This window comes from Halichoerus grypus, chromosome 11 (assembly GCF_964656455.1).
Source record: "Halichoerus grypus chromosome 11, mHalGry1.hap1.1, whole genome shotgun sequence".
In the NCBI taxonomy this organism is placed as follows: domain Eukaryota; kingdom Metazoa; phylum Chordata; class Mammalia; order Carnivora; family Phocidae; genus Halichoerus; species Halichoerus grypus.
In genome coordinates, this window is record NC_135722.1 from 43731868 (window position 1) to 43751370 (window position 19503).

General features: G+C 46.2%; 1 protein-coding gene, 1 long non-coding RNA gene and 1 pseudogene across 2 annotated transcripts in view; 2 read left to right on the plus strand and 1 right to left on the minus strand.

Moving 5' to 3' along the window:
* Window positions 1-19503, minus strand: part of PARVA (parvin alpha) — a 171735-nt gene that overhangs the window by 97079 nt on the left and 55153 nt on the right. The gene's annotated exons all lie outside the window — the stretch shown is intronic.
* Window positions 14200-15291, plus strand: LOC118532954 (uncharacterized). The gene is made up of 2 exons (XR_004915975.2): window positions 14200-14300; window positions 14931-15291. It is a non-coding gene; the product is annotated as an uncharacterized LOC118532954 (long non-coding RNA).
* LOC118532971 (U2 spliceosomal RNA) lies at window positions 19300-19445 on the plus strand (annotated as a pseudogene).

Here is a 19503-nt window from a genome sequence, read left to right on the forward strand (position 1 = left end):
CTCTCTTTCACCTTTTATAAATTTTCATAATATACATGGGATCTACTTTCAGAGCTAGCGACTGAACTCAGAGCACTCACACCAACCGTCCTCAGTCTCTCCCTCCAATCTGTTTCTGCTATGAAAATTCAGGCGTCAAGCACTTTACTCGAGGTCACAGAGAAAATGAGCTGTGGAATCCCACACTCTCAAGGGGTCTGTATATAAGTACTTAACGTCTACAGGAGCCGCTGCCCCAATGACAAGGTACCAGTGGGACCTGGATTTCCCAGAGGAAATCAATGTACCCCAACAGACAGGGACCTGTCTGCAGAGCTTGGGGTTCAGCAGTGTGCTCTGGCCTCTCTCTTCCTGCTGGGGACAAGAGGTATGCCAGAGATCCAAGAGTCGGCCACGCACTGGCTGCATGTTTTAGGAGGCCCATGGGGTTTGGTATTTGCAAGTTTCACATTTGCACAACGGACCCTCTCCCTGCCCTTCCTCCTTTTAACAGATTAGCATTTGAGGCATTAAAAATACCACAAAAATAGACACTAGAGATTGTATTCACTTTTCCCTTCAGCGGGGGTAACTAGATTGATCTTTATGTGAATGGATCTTGATTTTATGGTTGAGTATGTACTGCTACATTTGAGGATTTGAGTAACACACGGAAGGAAGCTCACCACCTGTTAGAACCAGGCACCTGGGCATTCATCGGTCCCATTCAGGACACAAGGAACAGAGACAGAGGACAGAGCGTTCTCCAGACGAAGAATACAGCACCACACTGGAAGCAGCTACCCATCCTGAATGGAGATCTATCTAAAGACGCAGCCAGCATTCACCCTGAGACAATTTACAGAAGACCGGAGTCTGAGCCCTGTTCTGACTCTTCTGATTATTTTTGTGGAAAATCTGGCTACATTTAGACTGTGCACCCATAGTAATGCCGCAATCTGCCAGATACCACAGAATACACTTTTACTATAGGAAACCGAGGAACTATACAATTTAAACTTTTATCTGATCCTTATAATTAGACAAAACTAGCTCTCACATGACCACAATCAGTACTGCCAATATATTTAACATTTTAAATATATTTTAAAATTTTATTTTAACATTTTAAAATATATCTTCTCTCATCACAAAGCAAACATATTTGGTGTTTTAATGATAAAATATTTTATTTATCTTAGACTATTACATCTAATCATCATACAATTGTTGGCACTTTGGGATGTTTCACTGTAGGTGAGATATTTATATCACATAATTGTTGGTAATTTGGGTTGTTTGGGTCTAGCTTAAATATATATATCTATATATTTAATTTATATATATATATAAATTTAACTTATATTAAAATAAATATTTATTTAACTAACTAACCAATATTTTTTCCTTAGGACATAGTTCCAAAAGTGGACTTGTTGGGTCAGAGTGGTGGATTGTTTTTGTGATGTTACATATCATCACACTGTTCTCTAGGAGGAAAAAGGAAAGAGAACTTTTTTTTATTGTTATGTTAATCCCCATACATTACATCATTAGTTTTAGATATAGTGTTCCATGATTCATTGTTTGTGCATAACACCCAGTGCTCCATGCAGAACGTGCCCTCCTTAATACCCATCACCAGGCTAACCCATCCTCCCACCCCCCTCCCCTCTAGAACCCTCAGTTTGTTTTTCAGAGTCCATCGTCTCTCATGGTAGGAAAGAGAACTTTTAATGCCTTCTGCAATGCATGTACCCACAAAGCCCTGCCCATGTTATATTTTATAGCTTTTGTTTATTTTTGATAATGTGATAGGTGTGATAGAGTAAGTCAAAGTTGTGTTAACCTGAATTTATTAAAATCCCTTGCTGGGATTTGTTTGCAGTGAATGTTTCGCTTGTGTGAATTGTCTACTCATATCTTTGACCATCTGTCCAGTGAAGTCTTGATTGTGCCCTTTAAGCTTTATATAAAACTCCAAAGTGTCTGGGTATTAAGTTTTTAGCTGTTATGTTTATTGCAACTATTTCCCCAATCTGTTGCTTCTCTTTTCATCTTTTAGTTTTGTTGATTTTCTTTTTTTTTTTTTTTAAAAAGTGTTTTCTCTTTTAAATGCGATTGAACCCATCAAACTTGTCACTGATAATTTCTTCAATTGCTTCAATAGTCAGAAAATTGTCTTTTCTCAACAATTGGGATAAGTATACCATTAAAAAAAAAAAAACAGCTCTTTAAACCATCTGGCATTTGTTGTGGTATAGGGATACAGTGACCATATTTTCTGAATCAAAAATTGGAGCATGTGATCTGACAAGTGCCAGTATTCTTATGGGCAGAATGGGACAGAATATTTGAAATCGAGACTGTCCTGGAAAATTGAGGACATATGGCCCCCGTATGTATGGAGCAAGCTGTTACTTTAAAGGTGCAGTGCCAGGCCCTCTTTTCTCAGCTCCTGTCAACTCTAAGCAACAGAGATTTCTAGCCCGAGGCTCACCTCACCTGAGTCCTGAGCCCAGCCTTACTAGGGCTGGCAGGATGTCCGTAGGGTCAGTCCCACTGGAAAAAAAAGGATCCAGAATTGGTTCTGTTTCTAACCCCTACTGTTGTCCCTCTAGATCCATCTCTTCGTTCCTTCCCCTGCTTCCTGCCCAGGAGTGGCTGCATTAATGGGCACACTTGCCTTCTGCCTTCAGCTGAAGTTCAGTCAATGGGAAGAGCTCCAAGAAGACCAGGAGAGAGGGAGGAACTTGGGGTATTTATTTCCTGATTCCCTTGTTGTGGAGTCACCATGACCCAAGGACATAGGCTCTGTCTGCTAGGTGGACCCCCTCATCCCCCTCATACCGTTTTTCTTATCTCTGGATTTCAGTAACCACTCAGGCCTTGACAGCTCTGCCGGACCCTTCCATGGAGGAAAGGATCTCTCAATTCCCCCCGCTGACTACAGGATGGCTCCACTGTGGACAGACCACACGCACTGCAACCCAGCCGCTCACACCATCTTGCAATCCTGAAGCTCCCATCCTGGTTGTACCCCATCTCAGCTGCTTTCCCTTCCCCCAGGCCAGGGCCAAGGTCTTGGAATGCCTCAAGGTTCACCTAGGCTGGCAACAGCCAGTGACTTCTTTCTTTAGGAGCAACTGGAATGCCAGAGACTGTATCATGCCTTTGGGACATTCTGGACTGAGTGTCATTATACATAAAGATGGGATCAGTCATCACAAACACTGGCTGATAATTATTAGATCTTCCTATTCCTGGTCCCCCACACCTTCATTAGTGGAGTCTCATTTCTTCTTGGCCCTTGAACCTGGGCTCACGGTGCTGTCTGGAGTACCTTGCCATGCCTCCTTTTCCTGCTTTAACCACAGCACTGCCTGATGCCCTACTGCACGTTCCCACTGACAACGTGAATTCCACTTCTGCCAAGTCCGTACCACTTGGGGGCAACACCGATACGCCCACTCTCCAGGGAAACCAGAGCAGAGAGAAGGTGAGGAACAGGAAATTCAAACCTGCCTCCCTGTAGCTGCCCCACAAGGCTGGAAGTGACAAGCCCTACATTCAGCTCGACGAGCACCCACGAAGCCAGGCTCGGGACTATCAAACCAGGCTGAAAAGGATGAGGCCAACGGGAATGAGATCAGAGACAGTAAACTTAGGGCAGAGACAACAAGCAAATGGTGATCCACGTGCATGAGAAGATTTGGTAAGGCTCTGAAGGAGAAACAGGGTTCAAGCTATAACTTGAACGTAGAGGAGAGGAAGTATGCCTGGAAACAAGATCTTTGGGACAGAAACCAGCAGCCGCGGTGACTATATTAAATCACTGTTGGCTGAGGGCACAGGGGAGGGAAAGCCAAGAGTAAACTACACTTGCTCCTATATGACAGCCACTAGGCTGCATCTCTGATTCCTCGGGGCCCAGAACAGGCTTGAGTAAGAGCGGCATCAATAAATGCCATTGGAGGGGGCACCTGAGTGGCTCAGTCATTAAGCGTCTGCCTTCGGCTCAGGTCATGATCCCAGGGTCCTGGGATCGAGTCCCACATCGGGCTCCCTGCTCAGCGGGAAGCCTGCTTCTCCCTCTCCCACTCCTCCTGCTTGTGTTCCCTCTCTCGCTGTCTCTCTCTCTCTCTGTTGAAAAATAAATAAAATCTTAAAAAAAATAAAAAATAAAAAAATAAATGCTATTGGAATAAAGAAATGAACAAATGCACTTAACTCTGTTATGGCCAAAAGCCAAGGGTTCAGCTCTCTCTCTTTGAATCCTCCATCTGCAGGGGTGAAGTGTCACCCAAGAGAGGAAACAGTTTGGGATAGACATGTTTAAAGAAGTTAAGTCAACAAGCAACGCGGACCAGTTGGATACAACCGTCCAATGGCTAGGGAAACTGCCTTTATTTCATTGAGGCAGCTCCAGGGCAGGCTCTTGTCCCCTCGGGTCCTCAGACTCAAGCTTGGCCTCTGGTTTCTCGGGGAGCCTGGCGAGTAGGCTCATTAGAGCTCAGGTGTTAGCTGCGCTGTCCAGAGTTCTAACTGGCATAGCCATGTACAGCTGAGCAGCGCGGGCTTTCTGTCTTGGGCCCGAGGCTTCTGTCCTGCACAGTGGCTATTCCTTCCTCCCTTTTTAAAGCAGTTTCAAGCTCCTAGTGTTATATTTGTTGGTTTCGAGAACACAATGTTTTCCCCCGCATTTCCTATACCTGTCTGGGGCTCCATGTACCTTTTCTTCAGACATTGACCATCCACCATCCTGGGTGAGAGTCTCAATGTCTTCCTATTAATACCACTAATACAATACAATAGCTTATGTTTGCCTGATGCTTTACAAAGCTTGCCCACACGTCTTCCTTAATTCTATAACCCTGCTAACTAGATATCATTTTCATCAATTGGCACTGAGACTCAACTGTGCCCGGTCCCCCAGCAGCAGCACCAGGCACTACCCGAGGCCTAGGACTCCTTATCTTCATTCACAGCTGCTGCCTCTTTATTTCTTCTGACTCACTGTAAAGAGTAGGATCAAGCAGAGCTGATGCCCTCCTGTCTCTGGTATTGAGCCGGTCCATGCATCAAATTAGGGCACCACTAGCCTACAAGGGTGAGGCTCCTTCCAACTCTGACGCTCTCTAGGATTCGATCATCTCACAACCCTTCAACCTGCTGGCAATTTTCCACAAAGTAAGCTTACCTCCGCGAGTCCCCCCCCACCCCCCCATTTACCACACACTATGCTTGACGCTCAGCTACTGCTATCTGTGTTTGAAGCTAGGCAGTGAACTGGAGAGCCGTTGCATATCTCCAAGTTCCTACAGTGTTCTGGAAAACTGTGTCACATTGCACAAACAGAAGAGCTAACAGCAGCAGAGGAAAAATCACCAAAATGTAACCGTTTTGTGTCCCCCTGCCTCCCTCAGCAGATTGGGTCGGTGACCTCTCTCTGAGTCACAAAAGGCTTTCAAACTTGTTCTGATTTACATCTACAGGAAACAGAGTTTATGTCTTACATTTTTCTTTAAAAAATTTTTTTTCATTCCCAAACCACAATTTATTTCCTTCTATATGGAAATTCTTGATAATACCTCAGGACAAAAATATACAAACATAATAGCTTTCCAGCTTTATGGTGTGGATTAACCAAAACCACTCATTTCAACAAGAGCCTGGAGGCTTTCAGCCAATTACCTTCAGAATGTATTCTGTGAGATTTAGCTGGGCGGTCCTCTCCTCATCAATTAAGTCATGGGAAAAGGCTCGGGATCACCAATGATCTCACTTGGACAGTGAGCTGCAAGGAAAAGCATCTAAAAAAAAAAAAAGTTTTCTACCAGAGTTTGGAGGCAAGGAGCTATTTTCATTATTTTTGGCATCTGAAGTATGGCAGATGGTCTAATCTTTTACATCTCTATATTCTGAACTCGATTCCAGAGGAAAAATAAAGAACCACAATTTAGCAGAGGTCAGGAAGACAAAGTTTCTAACTGCATCCCCCCACCTCCACTCCCCAAGGCTAGGCCTCTGTGGACCACAGCCATTGCTCTTTGGTTGCAAATGACAGACCCCCCCCACCCCCGCCTTTTATCCCCTCTTCAAGTTAATTAATTAAAGGCTATTAAAAAAATAAATACTGTGGTAGGCAGAATGCTAAAATGGTCCCTCAAGATTCTTTATCCTAATGCTAGGACTGTAAGTATGATGAGATGTTATGCTCTGATAATGTTAGATTACAAGGCAAAAGGAATTTTGCAGATATAATTAAGTTCCTGGTTAGTGGATTTCGAGTCAATCAATAGATTATCCAGGCAAGCCTAGAGCCTAACCTAATCACACAAACCCTTTAAAAGGACAGAGTTTTCTCCTGCTGGTAGCAGAAGAGGAAGTCAGAGAGCTGTGGGAGTAATTGGATGTGGAGGGGGCCACATGGCAAGGAGTTGAGAGGGGCCTCTTGGAGCTGAGAGCGGCCCCTGCCAAAAGCCAACAAGGAAATAGGGACTCAATCCTACAACTGCAAAGAACTGAAGATTGCCAACAAGCTAGAAGGCGTCTGGAAGCGAATTCTTCCCCAGGGCCTCCAGATAAGAGGCCAGTCTCGCCAATACCTTAATTTCAGTCTTGTGAGACCCTGAGCAGAGAACCCAGCCCACCCGGACTTCTGACCTACAGGACTGTGAGATAATAAACGGGTGTGGCCTGAAGCTGCGAAATTTGTGATAATTTGTCCTGCAGGAGGAAAAAACGAATACAGATCCTCAGACAAGTCAATGAGCAAAACAAATACAAATATAGTCAGGACACAATGGGAAAGAGAGAAGCCCCCCCAGCCAGCAAAACCTTCTCCTCCCCTTTCAGGGACACCTGGGCTCTCTCCCCTCAGCTTCTCTTTCTTCCTTTTTTTTTTTTTTTTTTTTAAGATTTTATTTATTTTGAGGGGAGAAAGCACGCACACACACACACACATATACACACACCCCCGTGAGTGAGCATGGAGAGGGGCAGAGGTAGAGGGAGAGAGAGAATCTTAAGCAGACTCCCTGCTGAGCACAGAGCCCAACTCTGGGCTTGATCTCAGGACCCTGAGATCATGACCTGAGCCAAAATCAAGAGTCAGATGCTTAACCAACTGAGCCACCCAGGCGCCCCAGCTCAGCTTCTCTTTTGATCTTGACCAGCTTCCTGCGCTTACATGGGATGAACATGGCTGTCAGCCCCAAGCCTGACTGACCCCACATGGCCAGAACCTATCAGCAACCAAGAAAGTCACTATGTCCTTCGTTCAGATTCCTGAGAGAAGCTAGTCGCTGGTCATTCATTCATTCAGCAAGTAATAACTGAGCACATCCAATGTATGAAGGATCATTCTAGGTGCTGTGGGGATGCAACAGTGAACAAGATCTATTGCTCATAGGGAGTTCACGTTCTAGTGAAGGGGAGAGACAATGAAAAGGCAAGCAAATACATATGTTATGCCAGCAATGGTAGGTTATAAAGGAAAACAGATCAGGGCAACGGGATAAAGGGAAACAGGAAGTGCTGTTTGTAAATAGGTGGTAAGGCCTGGTGGGAAGGGGTGGGCATTTAAAGAGATTTGAGTGAAGGAGCAGAATATACAAATACACGGCAGAAGGAACATTCCGGAAGAGGGAACAGAAAGTGAAAAGGCTATGGGATGGAAACTGACTTGGCATGTGTGAAGAGCAAGGAGGCCTGTGGAGCTGGTGTGGAGGAAGCAAGGGGAAATAACAGGAAATGAGGTGGGAGACATGGCATGGGCCAACACAAGTAGGGTCTAGAGGCTGTGATAGGGACCTTGGAAAAGCACTAGAGTTGACTGCAAGGCAGTGACGGGGACTGGCTGCTCTGGGGTCAGAGACCCAAACAAGGTCTAAAGCATGGCCTCCCAAGCCTGCTCCTTCAGCTAGCTCTCTGGGTGCTGCCATCCCCAAAGAAGGCAAGTCAGGTAGACAACGACTTCATGCCCCCAGTATAGCTAAGACCAACCCTGGTTAATCCAATCATGTTTCAACCACTTCCTAAAGGGGAAGTCTGAGACCAAATCAAGAGTGAAGTCCACAGGCAGTAATGGTAAATGCAGTGAAGAGGGTCTGTACGAAACGCTGCTCCCAACACAGACAGCAGGGATCTCCTTCCCTTTCTCCTGCCATGTAGTTCTGAAGGAGAATCAGCAGAGCGGTCCCATTTCCCATCCATCCTTATGTCCCAGGAGAGGAAAGTGCATTAGGACACATTCAGCTCAGAAATCAGCAGTTACTGTTCATAAAGTCCCCCTGGGACCGGAACTAGTGGGGGTCTCCTCTGCCACATCCCCAAATCTGTCCACTCTCCGTCCTAAACACAGTCTTACCCATGCAGCCCCTCTCCTGAGTTCCTCCCGGAGACATGAGCCACTCGGGCTCCACAGTGCCTACCCCAGCTGCATTCTTCATCAATCGCCTGTGAACTGGCTGAGCCAATCCCTAACTTCAAACTGCCACTTCTCTCCCTTTTCTTCCCATTCTGGTCCACGTTTTCCTAGAATGGATCCAACAAACATTTATGGAGCATCAGCCTCCTGATACCGTGCAAAGCAGGAGGGATTCAAGCTCTGGGTTCAAAATCTGATTCTGCTACTGACTAGCTGCCTTCATTGGGGCAAATAACTCCATCTTCTGAGCCTCTTCTAGAAAATGGAGATACCTACCTTGAAAGCGTTTTCAGGGGTTAGGGATAATGTAAGTAAAGTCTGTAGCATGAAGCTGGACACAGAGTAGGCCCTTAGTGGATATCTGCTCAATAAGTGAATAAATTAATGAATGAGAAAGTTTGAAGTATATCTGATGATTGGATATTGATGAAGAAACTATGACGAATGCTTCAGCAGAGATCATGCTGCTGTCCTTCCCTCTTTTCTTTTCTTTGCCTCCCTGGCAAACATTTCCCACACAGGCTGCCCAAATCCAGTTCTGGGCTTCGGCTTCCATGTCTTCTCCACATGTTCTACTCATAACAGATGAATAGTCTCCTCCTTCCCGAAGGATCTTGGATGCCAAGCATGGCCCTGATGCTCCTTTATCTATAAAATATACCCACCTTGCCTTATATCCACCATTCAAGACTACTCTTCCAATTCAATTTGATTTCATGTGAGCAAACCTTCATGGAGCACCTACTGTGTGCAAGGCAACGTGGATATAGAGATGAAAAGGCCATGGTTTCCACACAGAGCTCATATTCTAGTGGGGGAGCCCACCAAGATGGTCAGTTCATACCGTACCACGATGACAGCCGTAGAAATATGTCCACGGGGCAGTGGCAGCATGAGGGCTGATTAGTCTCTGGTGAGGCCCGGGGGTGTGGGGGGAGGTTGGGAAGAGAAGGCTTCTTGGAGGGAAGGACCCAGGAGGTGAGCTTTGAGAATGTACAGGCTCTTGCCTGGCCGAGGAGGAGAGAGGATACCCTTCCTCAACCTCACTTCTTCCTTCCCAGGGACCTTTTACCTTTCTTATTCCTCTAGAAGAGTGTTTATCAAGCAATCTGAAGAAAAGGACCAGTTTCTTTCTTTCTTTCTTTTTTTAAATTTCCAAATCATTGTAGACTGATATTTTGCAATATATGATAAAATAAATGATTACCAGAAAATGTTGAAATAACAAAGCTTACACAAATACACGCACATTCATCACACGCTCAGATGCTGCAGCAACATTGAATCGCTATGAAAGTTTCTGTGGTGGTGATGGTAGCACGACAGCGTGAATATGATTAATGCTACTAAACTGTGCCCTTAAACAATGGCCAAAATGGTAAGACTTATGTTGTTATATTTTACCACACAAAGAAGTCTCACTTTCATTTTCATAACATCCCAGAGGAAACTTCGGAGTTACTTTTAAGTCATTTTTTCTTTTTTTTGCTTTCAATTGTGTGAAACTATGATTTATAAAAAGAAATATATATTTGGTCTTCATCCCCATTTCTGGCACAGAGCTCCTAAACGCTTGGAATTTCCTAAGTGATAAGAGCAAAGTTCTGATTTTTTTTTTTAAGATTTTATTTATTTATTTGACAGAGAGAGACACAGTGAGAGAGGGAACACAAGCAGCGGGGAGTGGGAGAGGGAGAAGCAGGCTTCCCGCCGAGCAGGGAGCCTGATGCAGGGCTCGATCCCAGGACCTTGGGACCATGACCTGAGCCGAAGACAGACGCTTAACGACGGAGCCACCCAGGCACCCCAAAGTTCTGATATCTTAACAAGCTCCTTTCAACCACACCTGAATTTATATTAATGAAGGGACTTCTGGAAAGCCCCCAAGGATGGGGGCTGGTTGCCAGGGGAATCAATCTGATTAGAGGTTGGCACTTAATCCCACCCCATGACCTCTGGGATGGGGAGGGTCTGGAGGTTGAATCAATCACCAGTGGTCAATGATTTAATCAACAGTGCCTTTGTAATAAAACCTCCAAAAGTCCCCAAAAAGGAGAGCTTCCGGTTCAGAGACCTTCCAGTGGGTAAACACAGGGAAGTACTGGGAGAGTGGTGTGCCCAGAGAGAGGGCGTGGAAGCTCTGGGCCCCTTCCCCCCACACCTTGCCCTATGCATCTCTTTCATCTGGCTGGGCCTGGGTTGTTGTGTTTTTTTTTTTCTTAAGATTTTATTTATTTGAGAGAGAGAGAGAGAGGGAGCACAAGCAGGGGGGCGGGAGGGGCAGAGGCAGAGGGAGAAGCAGACTCTCCGCCGAGCATGGAGCCTGACACAGGGCTCGATCCCAGGACCCTGGGATCATGACCTGAGCCAGAGGCAGCCACTTAACGGACTGAGCCACCCAGGCACCCCTCTGGGTTATATTCTTAATAAACCAGTAATCTAGTAAGTAAACTGTTTTTCTGATTTCTGTGAGCCACCCTAACAATTAATTGAACTTGAGGAAGGGATCATGGGAGCCTTCAATCTATAGTCGTTCAGTCAGAAACACAGGTGGCATCTAAAGTGGGGGTAAGGGGTGGGGAACGGTCTTGTAGGACTGAGCTTTTTTTTTAACCTGCAGGATCTGATGCTATCTCCAGGTAAACAGTGTTATAACTGAGCTGAATTGTAGGACATCCGGTCAGTGTCCACTAAGAATATAAAGACTGTCACTAATACTTTTAATTGTTTTTTCTTTTAAAATAGTTTGCATTTCCATCTTTTCCTTCCCAACCTAACCCTGTATGTCTTCAAATTAGGTTCTGGTTCCTTCAACAGTCTGTCCAATGCCTCCCTGGCTCCATCCTCCCAATCAAAAATGTCTTCTATATAAGGAAGCTAAACGAATCTTCTTAAAACACTGCTTCATCGGGCGCCTGGGTGGCTCAGTTGGTTAAGCGACTGCCTTCGGCTCAGGTCATGATCCTGGAGTCCCTGGATCGAGTCCCGCATCAGGCTCCCTGCTCGGCGGGGAGTCTGCTTCTCCCTCTGACCCTCCCCCCTCTCATGTGCTCTCTCTCATTCTCTCTCTCCCAAATAAATAAATAAAATCTTTAAAAATAAAAATAAAAATAAAAAAATAAAACACTGCTTCATCGTATTCTCACTCAAAAATATTCAGTGGCTCCCTGGGGCCTCTGGCAACAATTTTAATTTTCCCCACCTAACTTTAGCAGAAGCCTCTGACTATATCACTCATTACTTGCTTTGTACTAACATGACATTTCTGTTCCAGGCAGTCAAAGATTCTCCCAGGCCACTTGTCCCGTCTACTCTGGCCCACACTCATCTCTCCATCCCCAGAACTCCTGCCGTCCAACATCAGTGAAACCTGGATGAGAGATGGTTACTGAATGCACAGAGGAGGGGAATGGGCTCTAGCTGCATGGTGTGTGGTTTCAATCAGTCTGAGAGCAGGGACCACTTCTGCTCATGCTCTCCATTGACTCCTGAAACTAGTGCCATAAAAGAGGTGATTAAGTGATTTCTGATGGGCTGCCGGGTTTGTCAGGCTTATGGTTAGCCTAAGAGAACATGCCTCTATCAGCTCAATCATCCCACTGAATTAAGTCTAGCAAATAATAATATCTTCCTAAAATGTGCATTATCCCTAATCCTGGGAAGAGGAAGATAAAGTTATCTGCTTTGCCAGTGAAAATGCAGAGGTACAGCCAGGAGAGAAGTCAGTTGCTGTTTCCACCTGTTTCCACTACATACCCCAACTTTTGAAATGGCAACTCTTCTCCAGGCTCCAGGTATGTCCCATTCATCATCCCTGATGGCCTGTGAATTGCAAACACCCAACATGGCAGCTCAAACCCTCTGCTAATGCCATGGGCTTGCCCACCCAGAGCCCACGCGCCCTCACACTGGCTCTTACTGCCCAAATGAACACTTTTCAGTCCTGGGACTCATGCCCATCTTCTCAGAAGCAGACTGCTAGGCACCAGCCAGTCATCTGGGTGTTTCATTTCCCATCTGTGTTTAATGAGAAGGATGTTTTCAGAAGTGGCCTTTGGTAGGGTCCACCCTCTTCATTTCTTCCCATGTTGTGGGATGAGGGTCTTGGCGAGTGAGAGGAGAGGGGGACAGAGGACGGGAACTAAGGGGATAGATAACACTTTTGGGGAAGCAGAAATTAAAGGGAGAGCCAGTGGGGAAAATGGAACAAGGGTTCAGGCGGAGGGGGGAGCCGTGGGTGACACCTGTCACAGCCAAGGAAGAAGAGCTCGAACACTCCAAGAAGTGGACGGTTGAAGAAAGACCCTGTGAAATGAAGAAGGAAAACTGGGAAATTGGAGGGTCACAGGTAACCTTCAACGGAGCAATTTCGATAGCAGCAGAAGCCAGACTGCAGTTTGATGCATTCGGGGAAACAAAAAAGCAGCACTACCGATGAGCTTTCCCGACATTTGGTGAAGAAGGGAAGAGAAGGAGCTGACGGAGAAGCAGGGCCAGGGGTGGCACTGAGGGCTGGGGTTATGTTAGAAGCCAGGGGCTTGTCCCGAGTCATTTATACAGATTAAGTGATTATCTCCAGCAGCTCTTAGCAGGCCCTCGGCAGGCTCAGGATAAAGGCCGTGTGAATTGATTCAGGCTGGGGATTGCTCAGTTGGAGCAGAGGAAGAACAAGCGGAGTGGGGGTGCGGGCGGGGGAAGGGGAGGATGCTGGAGAATGTGGCTAGAATCACCCATGACCCACCAGGCTGGGGTGGGAGGGGACGGAGGATCTGGGAGAACAGAGGGTCAGGAGCTGGAGGTCCTTACGTTGAACGACAGAGTGGTAGAAACAGGACATGGAAGGTTGCAGTCAGGGAAGGGAAGTTCAGAGGGCAAGTGTTGGTGATTCCCGACAGGAGCCTGGTGGCAAAGTCATGTGCAGGAGTAGACAGTACGGTCATGGGAGCAGAGAAGACAGAGGAACTACATGGCTGGGGGACAGACCAGTAGGGGACTACTGAGGGCACCAGGGAGGAAGGAAGGAGTGTGTGACAACGCCACGTGCCCAAGTCCTCAGTGAGTGCGACACAGGCCCCAGGACTTTGTAACAGATGGCGGTAGGCTAACCAGGCACCTCCTCTTAAAAAGAGGAGAGGCGGGGCACCTGGGTGGCTCAGTTGTTAAGCATCTCGGCTCAGGTCATGATCCCAGGGTCCTGGGATCGAGCCCCGCATCGGGCTCCCTGCTCAGTGGGAAGCCTGCTTCTCCCTCTCCCACTCCCCCTGCTTGTGTTCCCTCTCCTGCTGTGTCTTTCTCTGTCAAATAAATTCAATTAAATAAATAAATAAATAAATAATAAATAAGATCTTTAAAAAAAAGAGACAGAGGAGTGGCTTCCAAGGGGTCCTGGAGGACACTGAACTGCAAGTGTGCATGGAAAACCAGAGAAGCCTGGGAAGAAAGTCATGTCCCGGAGACAGGCTGGGGTTTCCAGGGAAAGCTTGTGAGGAATGGGTTAAGGGGTTACGGGTGTCATGTTGGGGGGTTTCTTGACAGTAAAGCCAGGACTCCAGAGGGAGAGCCTGGTGGAAGAGATGACTAGAAAGGCCTGGCAGGAGAAAGGGGGAGCTGAGCCGGATGGGAACGAGAAGAGAGAAAACACAAATAGTCAGAGGAGTGGGCCCCATCTTGTGTCGGGCCCCACATAGAGGGAACACAAGCCAGTAGACCACTCTGAGAAGTGGCGTCCATTTTCCAGAGGCCCCTCGCTACCCGAGTGGCTAATTCTGGCCCTTACTGCCTCCAGACCTGCAAGCAGATGCCCCATCACCTGACTGGTTCCAGCAAGTGCCACAGAGAAGGACAAGGGGCAAAAGTCAACGTGGGCCTGGCAGCGGTGCACCAAACTGAGGTACAAGGAGAGGGAGTGAGCAAAAACAAAGGGACTTCATTAAACCTAGTTTATTACTTTGGTTGGGGAATATTCCTCTGAGGGTTTAAAAAGGCATAAATGCCTTTATAATCCTAAAACGCATGCCGTAAAGGAAAGCACAGGCCTGTCCCAACAAGCTCCCTCTCTGTGCCTGGCCCATTCTGGGTAGCCAGCTCGTCTGTAAAGCTCACAAATACATTCTGGAGAATAACAAGGGCCTAGTTCTAATTAATCTGGCCCAGCCCTCAGCTGAGATAGCAATCAAAGCAACGGGAATGCAGAATTTATCCGCGCTCCTCGGGCTGCAAAATGCCCCCCACTTCTCTCCTGCAGGGAACATAGGGCTGCAGAAGGGCTCCATGGCAGCGTGTTGGCCTTGCCCCCCTGCCTTTCAAAACAGGATGGAAAAACTGCTTACGTGGTCTGATATTTTCACTGGAGGGCACTTGGAAAATCAGAATTTGAGGGCAGCCTGCACACAAGTCTCGAGGCCAATCGTGGCTTTCCGAAATCGTAGAGCAGAGGGTGATGGTGCTCAGACCCGCGCCATCGAGGTAAGGCAAGCTAGCTTTCGGCCCGCCTCCCATTTCTCTTTATTTTTATCTGCAGGATCAGGAGTGTTGGAGAGAAAAGAGGAGGCCTGGTAACAACAGCTTCCCCGTCATTCTTGGTTACTTACATCTGTGGTCAATTTTCCACACTTTATTCCATAAAAGGTAAACGAGGCACGGTGCTTGCAACAGGATAATCTAAACAATATGAACCATGTTACTGTTCAAGACCATCTGGTTGATCATGCTCAGCCACAGACTTTTAACTCCTTGAGGTAAGAAAGATGCCAAGCCCGGGGTGGCAAGGCCCTCCTCTGGTCTTTTCCTCCAGAATCTTTTCCTCCCTCCTCAAGTCAATTAAAACAAGGACCTCTACGGTTTCTGCCAGGCCTAATATTCTAGGCTGGCTACCGGTGAAACTCTGTGTGCTTTGTGAATGAGCAACTCGCAAAAGGCTTCTACCAAATGCCTCTTCTCCTCTTTCTCTTTAAAAGGAAACATTAAAAGCTTTGGAAAAAAAAAAAAAAAAGCCCTACACACAACCCAAACTAAAACACTCTCAAGTGCTGGGGTTGTTTCCTTCATTTCTGACTCTCCTACTTAAAGCCGAGGGATCATTTACATAATTTTAATTTTAAAAAGCAACTGACACCAGTGAAGATACAGTAAAGCCCATGCTTTGCTTTTATTTGGGCTTACACATTTTCTGGCCATCTGTTATTCAAGAAAGTTGCAAACTCAAATAAGAGATGGGAAAAAATTGGAAATCAGATGGTGTTTTTCATCCTTTGGGTGGGGAGCTAATGATAAGAGATTCCGGGAAAGTTTCAAATGGGTAAGGTCATCACAAAAATGAGACTTGGCCTCCCTCTTAAGGTGCAGCTTTCCCACCTGCAGAAGGAATTCAGCATTTGACCCAGAGGTTCAAGGGCATTTTATTCTTCAAGTGGGTCATTAAGAACTCTAGCTTTCCCTAGCAACCTCGAAGGGTATTAAAACCATCAAAACAATTCAATTTCATACACCTTTTAATATTTTAAACCCTGCCTTGCAGTATTCCAGCACGGAAGCACCTTGCAGCATCACGACTACAACAGAGCCCTCATTTCTGACCACGATCTCCTTTTTGTGTAGCCACAGATCAGAGATAAGCAGTCAGTTTTCTGGAAAAAGGTTTTCAGAGGTCAGAGTAGAAAAGCTCAAACACAATGGCCATGCCAGGCTTCAACAATAATGTCTAAAACCAACAATGCTAGAACTACTACGAATTCCCTCTTCAAACAACATTCTGGAAAATCTTGATATGAATAGAAGAAGACATAAAAGCCCAAGGGATAGCCAAGTTGGCAAAACATACACAGGATAGAATGTGGCTCTTAGTGCATCCAACCACTTCCCATCTCATGGCCAGGATGAAGCAGTTGTGTTATTTTTTTGCTTTGTTCTGTTGACCTGTCAAACCTTCTGCAACATCCCTCCTTCCTCCCTCATCCACCTTGCAGGCTGGCTGCTCTGGATGCAGAGTACTGAGCTGAAGGAGTTAATGGTCACCCGGGCAGCCCTTGGGAGACAAGGCTTCATATCCCATGATCATAAATCTCTTTCAAGGCAAGTTGGAATCGGGACTCGATTTTACAACAGCTCCTAAAATTCAGCATTCATCTTCAATTAGATCAAATGACATTCACATCTATTTATACTCTCTTCATTTCCCAACACATTTATCTCATGAAATGACAACTGGAGAACACTCCTGTCCTAAACATGCACAGTATTTTTAAAAAGAGTTACTGAACAAGGTTGAAAAATTAGTCAATAGGCCTCTTACTGGAATTCACTTCTTAAATTCTTAAACATCTGTGAGCAAAGTTCTTTAAAGCAACAGGCGAGAAAGAAAATGAGGAAGGAAAAACAACAACAAAAAAACAACCCACGACCTAATTACTTGCCTTCAGTAGTAATTCCACAACCCAAAGCAAAGTAGGAAACATTTCATGGCTGTGCACAAATGATTTTATTATGTTTGGATACTGATCACACTACAGTTCTTTCACAGAATCCTTTCCCTTCCACCTCTTTTATGATTTGGGTCAAAAGGCAGGAGACCCGATGTAAACTAGTCCCCGGACCCCATGAGGGCCAGGGCTGTTGCCGGAACAAGGTAGCCAACAACTTATTCCCAGCTGGGTTTGAAGGAGCACTTGGGTTCAGAACCCATAGCAGAAGAGGAGGGAAAGTCCCCGTGGGTGAGTGAGGCACTGTGACGGAGCGCTGATAGCAGAGAGAGTCACGAGAGTCAGGGAGGTCTGGAGAGGGTGAGGTGGGGCGCGGGGTGGCACGGGGTGTTGGGACACAGGCACGGTGAGGCCCAGGCGGGCAGAGGGTCAACGTTTGGGAGGTCTAATGGGTGGTAAGGCCCCGGTGGGTGGGGCTGGGGGTGTGTTGGTGCAAGTGAGAGCACCCAGGGTTTTAAAGGAACTGGGATGTGGGGGGAAGTGAGAGAAGCTACCTCCAAACTGGTCGTGGACTGGCGCGAGCAGAATCATTGGATTCTGAAAACGCTCGCTGGATTCCAAGCTGCTGAGTTCTTCTCTATTAAAAACAAAATGGGTCCCGCGGCCAGGAGGTGGGTCTCAGCCTTCTGGCTGGGATCTGGACGTGGGGGCTGAGCACACGGGGTGTTTTGTGGCTCAAACCCTGTAACTGAGAGGATGCGGGCAGGGGCACAGTCCAAATACTTAACAACGGGCAGAATCCGGGCACTGTCCCGTCCGTTGTGGGAGCAGATCTGGAGGCACCTGCTGCTGCCAGACCGGGGGGGTTGGGGTGGGCAGCAGGGCTGGGGAGGGGCAAGGTAGCCTGCAGGAGGCGACGGGGCACTGGCCGGATGGGAGATCAGCTGTTTACCAACCAGGGCAAAAATAAACTTCCGTGAGTCAGCCTGGGGAGTGGGGCAGACAGGTTATTCCCGACTCCCACTTGGCCGCTTTTCCACATCTGTGTGAAAGGGATATTGCTTAAGAAAGGAAAATCAGGCCGAGGGTGGAGCCAGGGGGAGCTTGTTTTTGTCAAATTTCTCAATAAAAGTTTGCTTTGCCAATAAAAGCTTGCGTTTGTGATAGTAGGAATTGTGTCTCTTTGTTCTTGTGCGGAGAAGGTCGTGAACTTCTCCAACCCGTCAGGCAGGTTCGGGTTTCTTTAAGGAGGCGGTCAGGAGGGAGTTTTTGAAGAACACTTCGGGGAAACTAGGCTAAGTGCTCTGTTTATAATTGTCCTCTGTCACCGCCACAGTTTTTGTCTTTAAAGAAAGATACCATGGAAAGAAGTGTGAAATGTGCAGTTCTAGGGACTCCGTGGACCCTCACGAGGAGCAGGGAGTCCTGCGGCTGAGGGCTCAGGACTCCAGCAGCAAGCGTGGGGTCAGACTCTGGAAGGCAAGGAGCCCCAGCGTGACGTTTTCTGCTGGAGGCAGCCTGGGCCACTGAGCCCTGAGCGTCTGGGAGGGGCAAGGTGAAGAAAAGAGGAGACACTCACCCTCATTAGGAAGGAAGCCGGCTCCTACCAGCTCTCTCCATTATTAAATCGTTAAGAATTCATTGGGCTGGTGGTTAGAAACAGCCATGATTAAAATTTAAAACATAAACTTATAATTAAATACATTATGCGTAAAAACAGAGGTAATAAATACTCAGACTCGTCACTTATTTTATCCATGCCCTTGAGATTATTTACATTTGCAGTTTCTATATGGTAGAAATACCACATAATGGTGTGCTATTGTCCCTCTCTCTCCAATTCCACATTCAAGGATCTCACAAAATTGGCCACAGTGGGGGTATGTGCACTTTGGAAATCGGCAAACATTACAAGTCAGTGCTTGATTTCTTGTTTTGTCGATTATCTAGAGTTAAGAAAGTGATGGAAGAAATGTCAATAATGCAGATTAAACTTAAAAGTGAGTCACATCTGAAGTCATTACATTGTGAATAGTGTTCTTAAAAAAAAAAAAAAAGAGGAAAACGCTCTCCCAGTATTTGAAAACTCTTATCTGATTCAGCAAAGATGTTCATGTCTTAGTGAATGAGTAAGTTCTGACATACTTAATGCTGAAGCGGAAAGAGGTTTCAGTTTAATGAACATGCACAAGGGTGAAAAATAGGTTAACAAATCACATTATCTGATTTAATAACAATGAATGTATTGGGAAAGAGTTAGTGGATTGGGATGAAATTCTACTGAAATGGTTGAATTGTACCCACAAGTCAGCTGTGAACACAAGAGCTCAACAAAAATAAAAAAAAATTCTGTGGCAACCGACTGGCTTATGGAGTTTATAAGGAAGTATTGGACATCTTATTATTATTTGTGAATTTTGTGCTACAGATCCTTGATATCAGAAAAATTTACATTTATATATGCATTTACACATCGCTTCTCAGCCTTTTGGCTAAGATCAAGTGTATATATGCATTTACACACATACTTTTTTTCCTGGAGAGCTGGTTGTTAAATATTTACCAGCACCCAACCGAATGAGGGTGTCTGCAAACGCCTCCCCTGCTTGGGGAGGGGTTTTGTTCTCCCCATTCCCACTGTCACAGGGTTAAAGGGTTAGCACTTTTCCCAAACTC